The sequence below is a fragment of the Coccinella septempunctata genome, chromosome 1 (assembly GCF_907165205.1).
Source record: "Coccinella septempunctata chromosome 1, icCocSept1.1, whole genome shotgun sequence".
Classification (NCBI taxonomy): Eukaryota; Metazoa; Arthropoda; class Insecta; order Coleoptera; family Coccinellidae; genus Coccinella; species Coccinella septempunctata.
Genome location: NC_058189.1, coordinates 69,943,845 through 69,956,250, shown reverse-complemented (window position 1 = coordinate 69,956,250; position 12,406 = coordinate 69,943,845). Strand labels below are relative to the sequence as shown.

Here is a 12,406-nt window from a genome sequence, read left to right as displayed (position 1 = left end):
GGTGTCGGGCAGAAAATGTAAAGCGACAAGAAACTTGTAATATTATTTTATGGAGATTCTTGTCTAACGTTCAAAAGCAAATATGTAGTGGAATCCGAATAGTACCAAAAACAAGGGAAAAAGGAGTAAGAAGACAGTGTTGTGATGGATACCATCAAAATATCCGAAGAAAACCTGAATTCTAAGAGAGCCATTCTTGTATACCAACATACTTTTCTATAACCCAATGAGGAGATCCTTCGCATCTATTCATCCAGGCACAAATGGTTTCAAAAAAGGGCATTTTTTGATGAAAGGGATCTAGAGGCCAAGCATTAATGTACAAGTCAAGCAAAAAGACCATTTCTCGCGTTCATTATTAAGAAAAATGAAAATGAAAGGGAGATAATTCCGTAGGTACTTTCAGCAGACAACGAGCGTTATAACATCAACACTAATGGCGAGATCAAGTTGTATTGTTCAACCCTACGAAAAACTCATCGCAACCAGCCGAAATGTTTTCATATCGCTTCGCAACTTTTCCAACGGAACGACGCTTCAGTCGGGAAAGGAAAATTGGAAATCCTCACCTCGATTCCCATTACCCGGGAAGATATTGTATTTTCGTGAAAAGCGGGCCACTTCGTTAAACGAATTTCGGACCGCGAAGGGTTGAAACGGGAGGCTCTGGTATTCCTCCGAGAATTTTTCGGCTGAAAATGTTTCTCGTCGGGAGGATAACGGCAGGGATGTTTATTGCCCGAGACTCTTCGAACTTTTTCCCCCACGCCAGTTCGGATAAATGGAAAATTCTTCTGTTCACTACCCCAATTTTCATCTCCTGAAATTTCGAAAAACCGCGACTTATTATCATATTTCCCGAGATTTTTCGTTAGACTCAGAATAACTTATGAGCGTTAGAACCCAAAAATATCTGGATTACGTAGAAAAATTGCAATATAATTAACCAAATTATTTTCATCGCTTTATTAGCAATTTTTCCGGAAAAAAGCAGGACAGATGTATTTTGGTTAATTATTATCCTATTCCCTTTGGAATAGAGTGGAAATAATTAAACCTCTCAATTTCTTGATATTTTTTAATGATGCTTCATGCGAAATTAACAATATTATTTATCCGTCGAAATCTACAAATACGAGGATATATTGAAAAATTTTTAGTCTACTATAAAACCAACCAAAATTTCTCCTCTATTGGATACATTTATTACAGGGAACTAACAACATCTCTAGACCTTTCAAAAAAAATGTTTCCTCTTGCTCTGTAAACCAGACCTCCTCGTTGGAAGAAAATTTACAACCTTTTTACCTTTTTTTCAATTGAGGAAAGAGATGATAGTCGGATAGAGCCAAATCTGATGAATAAGGGGGGTGTTCTAGTAATTCAAACCCTTAAGCACGAATTTTTTGCATGCCAACATGAGATTTGTGTGCAGGCGCGTTGTACTGCAAGAACAAAACACCTTTGGATAACTTTCCGCGTCTTTTCACTTTAACTTTTTCCCGTAGAGTGGTCAGTAATGTCGAATAGTAATCTCCGGTTATTGTTTTACCCTTAATTCAAAAAATCAATCATGATTACTACATGGCGATCCCATAAACTGAAGCAAGTACTTTTCCATCAGATGTTTAGACACGAAACTTCTTAGGTCTTGGAGAACCAGAGTGTCGCCATTCCATCGATTGTTGCTTTGTTTCTGGATCGTAGAAATGTACCAAAGTCTGATCCATAGTATCAGTTCGTTTTAAGAAGTCTACATCGTTTTCAAATCGAGCACAGATCGAACGCGATGCTTCCACCCTTGCACGCTTTTGGTCAACATTCAAACATTTGGGTATCCATTTTGCAGCAATTTTTCTCATGTCCAAATTGACGTCAACTATAAGATGAACGCGTTCGTATGAAATATTCAGTGCTTCAGATATACGTTTTAGCCCAATTCGACGGTCTGATAAAATCATGTCATGACCTGCATCGATATTTTCGGGGAGTGACACAGAAACTGGCCTTCCCGATCGGTCATCATCTTCAATGATATCAATACATCCTCGTATTAGAACGTGATTTTCCAACATATCTTTCCGACGACGTCCACCGATGCTTTCGTCACATGTCTCGTCTTGTAGATCAGTTTTTAGGATAAACCAAAGAAATTCTCCATATCAGAAGCAGGATTTCATAAATTGCAAATAACGCGCTCGATCAATTCAGACAAAAATCCAACAAAAATAACAAACTCGATTTACACACAAATTCTGATACAGCTTGATCTAATGAACTTGTCGAGATCGGAATCGGGTACATCGTTCAGACGAAAAAAACGTGTTCGAAAATGCAGACGAGAAAGGAATTCGGATCATGCACATATTGAACTTCCTTTGTTGTAGATTATTCTATACCCTTCTCATGCCGGGTTCACCCACCCCGGTAGCGGAAAACTTTCAGTAAGAACGGAAAAATCAATATGTTTTCCTTTCTTTCTACTCTTCTGATGATGTGCGATGCAGCAGCATCCTTAACTTATTCCCGGATGAGAAACGGCGATTTGAGACGGGAGAGGTAAACGAACGGTCACGGTAATGAAAATCAACCGACTGATGGACGGTTGAGGGACGTTTTTGTTCAGATGGTAGTACTCATTTATTTTCATTTCCAAGAACTTTAAACTCTCAGACATATCTTGATAAAACTATCGTCGGAGTTCTCGTTCTTTTAAAATTAGTCTGAAAGACTGAAAGCTGAGTAGATTCCTTCGAAAATCATCCGATGTTTTGCCAAATTGCATCGAATTTGAAGAAAGCGTTAATTTGTTCGTTAATATCAGAAGAGAATAATAATTATTGCATCAAATGTGGACGAGTGGATAATGATCTACCCGCCATTAACAGGTCAATTACCCCATCCCGAAAATCTCTGAAAGGTAACTTCGGCCTGCCTGGTATCAAATTACGAACAACGGGGACTAAAAGCTCGAAACCCGAACAGTTTAACGATTGTTCATAATAATCAAGTTGGCTGTTATCTTTTCTCTTTTTGCCCGCTCACGCTGCTCCATTGATTTATCACCCGAAACGCGTTAATTATTTCCTGGAGGATGGGCACCATCTTTATGGACGAAGGAAAATATATAACGTGCCTTATGGATATGGCGCCCATTGTCAAGATGAGAACGGGCGGCGATGTCTATGCATAATTCATAGAAATCTCGAAACGAATAATTGATACTTTGGAATTGAATCATAATAAGAAAAATTTTCTTCAGAAAATGTTATAGGATAACTAATTATACGGGTATGCATTATGTATTGATATCTAGTTAGTCTAGACCAGTTCCATGCATAAAAAAATATTGTGTTACCATAGCAACGAACAACAAATCATTAGAAGTGTATTGACACATCACACTGGTGAAGTTTGAGGTCGAAAATATGGTGATGAATGTCCTTCTTATGCGACCGTGAAAAATTGGACTGCAAGCTTCAAAGAAGGTAAATTTTCCATTGAAGATGATGACTGATCGGGAAAGCCAAATTCTGCGTCAGTCCCCGAAAATATCGATGCATTTCATGACATGAATTTATCATACCGTCGAATTGGGCTAAAATGGATATCTGAAGCACAGAATATTTCATACGAACGCGTTCATCATATAGTTAGTTCACGTCAAATTGGACATGAGAAAAATTACTGCGAAATGGATCCTTAAATGTTTGAATGTTGACCAAAAAGCGTGCAAAGGTAGAAGCATCGCGTTCGATCTGTGCTCGATTTGAAAACGATGAAGACTTCTTAAACCGAAATGTTACTATGGATGGGACTTGGGTATATTTTTACGATCCAGAAACAAAAGCCACAATCGATGGAATGACGACACTCTGGTTCTACAAGACCTAAGAAGTTTCGTGTCAAAAAATCTGCTGGAAAAGTTCTTGCTTCAGTTTTTTGGGATTGCCATGAAGTAATCATGATTGATTTTTTGGATAAGGGTAGAACAATAACCAGAGATTACTATTCGACATCAGTGACCACTCTACGGGAAAAATTGAAGAGAAAAGACGCGGAAAGCTATCCAAAGGTGTTTTAACGAAAACTGCGAACATATATCAGGGCTGGTTGAATTTTCAAAGATTCGTTATTGGGAATAATGAACCAAAATCGAATATCCCCCTCGAAAAATAATCGAAGCTGAATTTTTGCGTTCACGTTCGGAAAATCCGCACATCTTCGAGAAAAACCTTCATTAACAGATGCGTCGACAACTCAATAACGAGCAGGTACTGCAGATCATATCTCTATGTCAGTGGATCATTATCGGAGGCAGGAAATTCATTAGCACATCTCGGAGACCGAGATGAAACGCATATTTATATAAGCAAGCACACACAGGCGGCTCTTTGTCCGACTCGGGGAGAAGTCGACGGATACGCACTCGATCGCAAATCCAAGTGGGCCGTGTAGGAATCCCGGTTTTATGCCTCTCTGAATCATATTTCTGACGGCGGTACATTCCGCCCACGTTTCGCTTCTTGTTTATTATACCTGTTAATTACAAGAGGCCGAAGGCACCTCGCTAGATGGTCGGCAGGTTGGTCTGTGGCCCACGCCAGCTATTTGTCGATATAATACTTGTATCCTGAATCTTCTATTGCGACGTAGTCTGTTCACTGACTGAACTTTTTTCATATTCGACAAAGTATCGAACTTCTTCGTGCTCAAATTCACCACTGTCAGCAGTGTACCTTCCGAACTATAGGTTTGAGAGGCAGAATCTCACAAATTTTGCGCTGAATTGAAATAATACAGAAACCATCAACACTTAACCAACTTTACAGTGAGTTTCCAACTTGACCTAATCTGTTTTTCTCTAAATATTGGATATAAATATTATCCTTAGCTCTTACGGTTACAGAGCTGCCACTCAATCCCAGCTAATTTTGCCCATCCTGTATATACAGTGTGAGTTTTTGACTCGCACAAATATTTATTACAGTAGATTCTTGAGGTCATTAGAAACACTTTTTTTCCTTACCATTTTTTCCAAATCGTCTCGGTTTAAAAGGTACAGGCTGTTGAAAAACCATAAAAAATATTACTTTCAGCTTTATTTCACAAACGGTTTCATCGGATGAAACTAATTTCGGAATATAGTTTTTCATTTATTTCATGAATCTTTTTCCAACACAAGATATCACTCACGTCTTCTAGTTTTCTCATTATTACCATTCTGTATCATTCAAATTCTAAAAATTCAAAGAATCCAACTCTTGAAATTAAGTTGGACGCTATCTAATGAATATTTGAACGTTTCGTAACAAAGTATTCTTCGTATTTTCACCTATAATGCGCTGTTTTCGTGTAATTTGATGTTCAAAAATCAAAAAGTATTTGTGAAATTTGAAAAATTGGGTTTGGCTGAGTACAACTCTGTTTAAAAAATCCACAGATGTGTAGTGCCATAGATTTAGTTTGTTATTCTGAAGGTAATTTAGTTTTCCCCAGGGTGGCAGGGCTCCTTATGAAAACTTAAAATGGCTATATCTTTTTATTAGGGCCGAATCGGAAAAAATGGTAAAGGAAAAAAGTGTTTCTCTTGACCTCAATAATCTACTGTTAAAATATTTGTACGAGTAAAAGCTTCTCCCTGTATATGTAGTTCGAATAGTTATTTGATTTGAAAGTATGTTTCACTGTTCCAGTAATTGAGTACTTTTATTTCAGACTTTCATCAAATATCGGCCACATCAATTCAAAATTTAGCTCAAATTGCTGCAATTCTATCATTGTAGCTAATCATTCTTCAAGTTCTAAACCCAACAATAAGTAGGTAATCCTTACTACCGATCCAAGCTGAAGCATCAGTTATTCATTATATCACTCGAAAACCTTACGAGATGTTTTCTCCGGTCGTACAATATGCGAGTGTACGTACATTCTTTAGCGCATTCTTCAACCCTTGCCAATTAGAGGAAGTGCTGCTGTGAGCAAGACAAGAGAACGCGGGCGGGGGGGTGGCGTAATTTGTTGATATGATAGTGCACTCGTTCCGGTGAAGGGTTTAGGTGGGAAATCGTTAGACGGATACGGGAAAACTTCCGGTAGAGATGGCGAAGTCTCGACGTGAGCTAAATTTTCGGGGGCGCGCGGTCGGAGATGAGGGTAATCTAATTTCCCGATGACTTGGCTGTCGGAGCTCGTCTGCGTTATTTGAGACAGCGGGTGGCCTGTTTTCCACTAAAGAAAGACGCTTTTTTCCCGGTTCCACGAGAAGAATATTTCTAATTTGAGGAAAACTTTTATATTTACGACCTATGTCTATATTGGGTATGAATCTAGATAAATTCAACGTGTTTCCGTGGTGTAGTGGTTATCACATCCGCCTAACACGCGGAAGGTCCCCGGTTCGATCCCGGGCGGAAACAATTTTTTTTATGAACGAAATCACAGAAATTCTTTTCCATCCTCAGTTTGGTGAACCGGTTTCAAGTCAGATTGTTACTTCTTTCAAGTTATCCTAATTTCTTTACAAGTTTCCGTGGTGTAGTGGTTATCACATCCGCCTAACACGCGGAAGGTCCCCGGTTCGATCCCGGGCGGAAACAATTTTTTGTTTCTTACGTTTCGAATTAAATTCATGGAAATTATGATCAATTTTTTTCAGGAAAGCACCGAACTCGTTGTAACTTTCTCATTATGTTTTTTCTTGTCGATTGCACTTACAGAATGAACTGCAACGAAAAAATAAATAATTTTTTCCCTTCTCTTGTCCGTCTCCCCACGCTCATTCAATACGGGGGGGGACATTATTATATCTACGTCGGATGAATATCGAGGTACTCGACAAACAAAAGCCTCGGGAATCCCGTCGCAAAATAATTGAGAGTTCAATTAGGTCCCAGGCGAGTGTGCAGACTTCCCGGTTTTCGAGATTTCCATTCGTAGATGGAGAATTTGCATATCGGATGAGAGACGCTTTATTTGGCGTCCGCGATCGACGACAGAAAAAATGCAAATACGGTGCTCATTAATTTTTTCAGAAGTTCGGTACGAAAAACATGCGATAGGGACAACGAAATTATCGGTAGGATGTCTGGATGGGGAGGGATACTTCTTTTCCACCAAAAAAAGTCTTTTCTTCATTGATAACTGTTCGGTTTACAACTGAATGCAAGAAGGGTGCAAGGGAGATAAAAATTGAGACTATATTTTGCGATACCCGGGAGATGGTTAGCAACTTTATGTTGAGTTAAATCTGGTAATTTTTTTTACCAGAAGTGCAAAATTAAGTAATATGCACTTCAATTATTGACCAGTGTACAGGGTGGGCAAAAATTCGTTGTCTACAGAGAACTCCAAGAACTATTGCAGCTAGAAGAAAACGAATGACACATTCTCTAGCTCTTTTTCCATGACCAATCCAAATCTGAAAATAGAATCGGTCTATCATTTTTAGATTTCGAGTTATAAACAAAAATTGAGATTTTGACGATTCCGAAAAGTCCTCATAACTTTTTTGTCTTTGAAGTTACGGATCTGAAGATTGAACCTTCTTAGGCAAAAATAACAAATTCAATAAAAGTTTTTATTTAAAAAAACTAAAGTTCAGCTAATGATTCGAAATGAAAAAATATTTGAAGCTCGTCAGTGGATTCTACGTAAAAGAGTGCCTGTAGAAGATTCAAATTTAAGATTTTTAACTTCAGGGACAAAAAAAATTAGGAGAACTTCACGAAATTGTCAAACTCAAAAACGAAGTATCGTAGGGGGCTGCGGTTTTCACCATTCTTTGTTTCAACGAATTTTGGCCAACTTGTACATTTATCTTGTTCGGTATTACCCTTGAAATGAGCAGGATGAAGAATCCATCAATTTCGAGATCGAAATTCGAAACGGAAGTTACCAATTTGTTGGGGACCGGTAGAAAACAGGTCCAGACGATCGCATCCTCTCGATTTTAGTCGATACAAAACCTATCTTCGTAATTCGGTTTGGGACTTTTTTCATTGTCCCTCGTTTTTACGACGATCCTCGATACTTCGAAAATAGACCGCGCGTTTCGTCGTCCATCTTCAACCTAATTTCAAGGTGCGTTCGTTTTTGTATCTCCACGTCAATATATCTGCCAGCTTGGCGAAGATCGAACGAGATTTTTCGGCTAGACAGTTTTTTGCGTTGCCTCGCCGAGGGATGCTGCATGAGGATGGACGGAACGCGAGATCCGTTGTGTCAGAACAATTTCAAGATCGCAATAAGAGAAGGTTAATAACCTGTAATGAAGGGAAGATCGTCGAGAAAATGTCAATTTTCATAAAGCCTAATGCGATATTACATCGTGATTACGAAGACTAGAAATAAATGAAGAAAAAGACAACCGTCATTAAATTAGGCCACGCTCGACTCGGCACATTTCCGTTGGAGATGGTCACGTGCTTAGTTTGACATCGCTGCTGCTTTGTGCTTTCGTTCTGCAACAGCGGATAGATTCTCTTCGAGTCATTTTTTTCTTTCCGAGGGATCTTCCCACACTAAGCTACGAACATTATGGTTTCTCGATACATTCATTATGTACAGAAGGTAACTATACTCCATTCACATTTATTTCAGCAGTCGGTTGGCCATGAAATAATTCTCTCAAGTTTTTGTAACTAGAACGGAGTAAGGTTGGCACTCATGAAATGTGGTTAATGTCATAACGCCGTTACCACAACTAATATCAATTCTTATAATTACGAAAATGCCGAAAGTGATTAAAAAAAGAGACTGGGTTTCAGGAAGTGCTATTTAGAATTCAGGTGCGCTCATTCAAATAGTTATACCCTGATATTCTAGAAATCCACAATACGTCAGACCTTAGCGAACATATTTAATGTAAGAGAATCTATATAATGTTTCATCTGAATCTAAACGACTTATATTTCAGCTGAATATTTCCACAATCAGAAAGATTGTGAATGAAGAGGATAACAAAGAATTTCTTTCTATTGGGAAATCCAAAAAAGTGGTGGCATTTGAGAAGTTTATGTTTGAGTGAATTAATGCGAAAAGTTTACTACAGGATTTTCGATGAATGTCATCGTAGAATAAGTTCCCGAAAATTTATTTTTCTATTTTTCATTTGACTTGTCCTATAGATTGTAAATGTCTTAAGGTACCAATAAATACCTAATTATCATTATGTATTATATCAATGTTATGTATTAAGATGAACAGCCACAAATACGCGCCAGTTATCCTGTTAATTGTTTATTCATGTGAAAATTCTGTTCAAAGGTGAAGTTCATCTTGACTTGAAACTTCCTTTAATTTCTTTCACTTATATTGATGATTTTTGTTGAAGAATTCAACTTTCTCGTAATGATCTGTTAATCCCTTCGGGAGATACCCATTCCCAACCACTGCATTATATGCATTTCATTTTCGGCTTAATGTTTTTGAAATCTACAACTGATGCAACGTATTCAAACTCTAGCCAAAGAAGATAACGAACATTAAGTCTCCTCAAGCTAGTGCATATTATGATATTTTACTGATCTCTGGTGTTTTCCATGCAAATAACTGGATTTGGTATGCCTTCAATCAGTTTGTATAAACTTCAATTATGTTCGTCACACATTTTCCGAAGAGATTCGACATTGTGATAAAATACGTAATAACAGAAACTTTTACGTAGAACGGGCAACATAGCGTTGATTTAAACCCCAAAAATGTTTTGACAAGCGTCATAACCCCACATTTTCGTACTATACAGAGTGAAATGTGTCAAATTTCCATGGCCAACCGAGTGCTAAAATAAAAGTGAATGGAGTATATGAATTCAGGAATTTGGAATCGAGCCAAATTTCTTAGGATGATAGAGAACCAAGAAGTAAGTGCTCTTTTTCGAATGAACTTAATGTGAATTTTTCACTGGCACTTGACGGAAGTGACTTTTTCAGCACTAGAACGATAATTTAGAAAATGGAATGATTGAAAATAAATATTCTACCGATTGGGAACATTTCAATTTAAAACCTTTCAAACACATCGGGCGAAATTTGTATTTTTTCATTTCTAACCGCCGGCAACATTCGTCGATTTAACCTACACGATAGACGTGGATTTCTGTTCTTTTCACGCGGTACCCGATACTCCAGCAGCGTCACCAGCAGCAGACGCCCGCCGTTCCATGAATAAGAAATTGGATATACACGCAAAATTCGAAACGAACGACAGCCGGGGCGGCCTTCTTGCCGAATCCCACGCCATGAATTTATACGACAACGACAACGTCTATAAGCTCGAAACCCGCAAACCGCAAAAAATCCAGGACGACAGGGTCAAACACAAGTCCCCCAATACCCAACATCGCCGAATAACAATAGGTATCGTCCCTTTGTTTCAGGATCGATTGGAGTTTTTAGGTATCCGGTGCATTTTCGCGAGATGATGGAAGAATGTCCCTACGTCTGTCTGTCAGTGTGTCTGTTCGTCGTCCCGTCAAGTTTTTGCCACGCCAGACGGACCGGTCGATCGTTGTGGCCTTGGAATTATTTCAGTCTGTTATTATGCCGGTATGTTTATTGTGTCGGAGGTGTTGAGACTTGCAGAACGGATTAATAAATTATGACGAGGGCTATTTCGATCAGGTTGAACGCCCAAGAGAGGATCGCCCCACACACGAGAATCCAGCGAAAGTTATAACGTTTCGAAAATTCGCGACATGATCGTTTGGTTATCATAATGAAACGTGCTTGGAAATCAACAGGTGGAAATCATTTCTTTTCACGTACATAAGGCGATGAAAGTACCGGAATTCACCATTTATAATGCTAGCAGATGAGCTATACCGCATACGAAATTTGCTACATTACCCATTGTCTCCATGTTACGCCACTGCTAACGATAACAGTTCTGTCAATTCAGCTTGACATTAGCCTCCATCTACGTCAACACTTTTCCGAGGAAGCGCTCCTTTGCTGACTACTGACGAAGTTCTATTCACCTTTGCGTTTGGAAAACGTATAAAAAATCTCGAATTTCCGTAGTTTTTTTTTTCCTATTCCCCATCTCGCAATCTGGTCGGGAACATTTGCTGGGCTTTCGTTGTAGTTGGGAGCCATGTTGAAAAGTGTATATTCTGTCAGATTTATCTGACAATTTAAGCGCGCCGAATATGTGTGGTAGTACGGCAAACTTGCAAAAAAAAAGTCACGTGTACATTCTCTAGTGCGGTGTTTTTTTTAAGTTGAAGCTAATGATTCAAAGATAACGGAAAAAATATAATCTGGCAATTTCAGCAAGCGGAAACAATAAAAATTGGCCATAGAAGTCACAAAAATCAGTTTTTTTTAAATATCTCCTCTCCTAGGCTTCAAATTATTTTCGCATTCATTATAAAAGTTGTAGAACATAACATTTTCTACAAATTTTGTTCGAAGCAATTTTTTCTACTTTTGAACGTTTTTGAGATATATGGTGATGAATGTACATTATACTGGGTTTCTACACTGACCTTGACATTTCGCATGTGTGGCTAAGCTCCTCGCCCTTATCACCCTCTAACTCGAAAACGGTTGAGGGTATGAAAAATTGCTTCAGACAAAGGTTGTGTTGAATTTTATTATCTAGAACTTTCATAATGAATTCAAAAACGATTATAGAGGTACAAGAGAGGAGAAATTTTAAAAAAACGCCATCTTCAAACTGTCAGATTAAGGAAACCCCCCCTGATTTTTGTCAGATTAATGCTTGGAAATCAACAGGTGGAAATCATTTCTTTTCACGTACAGAAGGCCATGAAAGTACCGGCAATTCACCATTTACAATGCTAGCAAATGAGTCTCTCTCAATCTGACAATTTAAGAGCGCCGAATATGTGTGGGAGTACGCCAAACTTGCAAAAAAAAAGTCCCGTGTACATTCTCGGGAGCGGTGTTTTTTTTTAAGTTGAAGCTAATGATTCAAAAATAACGGAACAAATATAATCTGGCAATTTCAGCAAGCTGAAACAATAAAAATTGGCCATAGAAGTCTCAAAAATCAGTTTTTTCGAATTATCTCCTCTCCTGGCCTTCAAATTATTTTCGCATTTATTATAAAAGTTGTAGAGCATAACATTTTCTACAAATTTTGTCCGAAGCAATTTATTCTACGTTTGAACGTTTTTTAGATATATGGTGATGAAAGTACATTATACTGGGTTTCTACACTGACCTTGGCCTTTCGCATGTGTCGCTAGAATCCTCGTCCTTATCCTCCTCTAACTCGAAAACGGTTGAGGGTATGAAAAATTGCTTCAGACAAAAGTTGTATAGAATCTTATTATCTACAACTTTCATAATGAATTCGAAAACGATTAGAAGTACAAGAAGGAAGAAATTTTGAAAAAACGTCTTGTTATCATCTTCAAACTGTCAGATTAAGGAAACTC

The 12,406-nt window shown here is 38.2% G+C and overlaps 1 protein-coding gene and 2 non-coding genes across 3 annotated transcripts in view; 2 read left to right on the top strand and 1 right to left on the bottom strand.

The window, feature by feature from the left end:
* LOC123316537 (inactive tyrosine-protein kinase 7-like) overlaps positions 1-12,406 on the bottom strand; it is a 67,138-nt gene that overhangs the window by 44,555 nt on the left and 10,177 nt on the right. The gene's annotated exons all lie outside the window — the stretch shown is intronic.
* On the top strand, positions 6,347-6,419 carry Trnav-aac. Its single transcript has one exon. It is a non-coding gene; the product is annotated as a tRNA-Val (tRNA).
* Trnav-aac lies at positions 6,527-6,599 on the top strand. Its single transcript has one exon. It is a non-coding gene; the product is annotated as a tRNA-Val (tRNA).